This window comes from Octopus bimaculoides, chromosome 8 (assembly GCF_001194135.2).
Source record: "Octopus bimaculoides isolate UCB-OBI-ISO-001 chromosome 8, ASM119413v2, whole genome shotgun sequence".
Taxonomy (NCBI): Eukaryota; Metazoa; Mollusca; class Cephalopoda; order Octopoda; family Octopodidae; genus Octopus; species Octopus bimaculoides.
The window spans coordinates 15,342,557-15,344,632 of NC_068988.1; positions in this window are offsets into that span (position 1 = coordinate 15,342,557).

Below are 2,076 nucleotides of genomic sequence, written 5' to 3' on the forward strand. Positions count from 1 at the left end.
ATATATATGTGAGTTGGTGGGCGTGTAAATGTGCTTATATTTACATACATACATGTGTATATATATATATATATATATATATATATATATATATATATATACACACACAAGAGTTACGGAATGGAGTATGGAAAATCTGATTCCTCTTTGGATCAACGTAGCCTTTAATCTTATCAAGATATTCTTGTCCTGAAGAATAGCCGGCGGTATACACCTCACTTCGATTTTATCACTTCTAACGTTCCAATCGTTATGAAACATGTGTAGTCCGGATATTCCATACTCCATTCCGTAACTCTTGCATTCTTTTTTGGCGCACTCGAGAACCCTGGTAGCCAAACGTGGAATATAAAAAGAACTTTTTTCCAGCTCATCGTTCTTCGATAAAGAAAAGAAATTCGCAACTTTCCGTCCCAATAGACCGTTGCTATTCCTGAAAGTTGTTTTTATATATTCACTACAGATTGCTCGGAGCTAAATTTCTTCCTACACCTCGATCCGGGGTCACACACACACATATACATGCATGTGTACATGTTGGTTTGCTTTTATGTATGTAATTTTTGAGATGTAAAAACAGAAAAAATACGAAAAAGAAAATGAAAAATAAATATAACAATTGGTTGATATCGTAAAAACTAAAGAATAAAACCACGAAATAAAAACGCATAACTTGATATAATATACTTGTTGTCATTATTACACATATTTTTTTGTTTGTTATTGTTTGTGCCTATTTGTATTTGCACACATGTGCGTATATATTCATAGAAGTATACATACGTTATCAGTGGTTAGGCCAGCGGGCTCGCGGTCGTAGGATCGCGGTTTCGATTCCCAGACCGGGTGTTGTGAGTGTTTATTGAGCGAAAACACCTAAAAGCCCCACAAGGCTCCGACAGGGGATGGTGGGGAACCCTGCTGTACTCTTCCACCACAACTTTCTCTTACTCTTTCTTCCTGTTTCTATTGCACCTCTATTTCAACGGGCCAGCCTTGTCACACTGTGTCACGCTGAATATCCCCGAGAACTACGTTAAGGGTACACGTGTCTGTGGAGTGCTCAGCCACTTGCATGTTAATTTCACGAGCAGGCTGTTCCGTTGATCGGATCAACTGGAACCCTCGACGTCGTAAGCGACGGACTGCCAACAACATACGTTATCTCTCTATCTATCTATCTATCTATCTATCTATCTATCTGTCAGATAGATAGGGAAGCAAACTTCTTACCACACAGCCAAGTCTGGACATAGTTTAAAAAATGTATCGTTAGCTTGTAGTAAATGGTCATTGTCGTCTGTTCTATATGGCTTTAGTAACCGCTACTCCAAAGTTCGTTTCCAAGAAGTAAGGTTTTCGATTTTTGGATGATCAACATTTGCTCATACATACAAGTTTGCCTTCTGTACACCGCCCTTGAAAAGCAATACGACTTTGTGGTCATGAGTATAGTATCCTTGAAAAGCAATACGACTTTGAGCAATATAGAGGAATAACCAATTCGTTGTACATATATTTTAAACATATATTTTAACATATTTTAACATATTTTAACATATATTTTAACATATATTTTAACATATATTTTAGCAACTAACTAAATCTTATATGGATCTCCAAGTGTCATATGGCCTCCGGTTGAGAACTATTGAGCTAGAGGAAAATATAGTATGGTTTGATGTTAATCGTTCTGGCAATCCTGGTAGATATACTGGTGCTGGTGCTGGCTCTGCTGTTGATGGTGGTAGTGGTGGTGGTGTTGTTGAGGTAGTGTTGATAATCGTGGTGGTCGTGATAATGACGAAGATAATGACGGTGGCGATGGTAGTAACGATGATGATGATGGCGTTGGTGGTGGTTGAAGTGGTATTGGTAATAGTGGTGGTTGTGATAATGACGAAGATGATGATGATGATGATGATGATGATGATGATGATGATGATGATGATGATGATGATGATGATGATGATGATGATGATGGTGGTGGTGGTGGTGGTGGTGGTGGTAGTGGTGGTGGTACGTCTGATACTATAACAGCTTCGCCAATCCACCGCCACGAACTGGTTCTTTTAT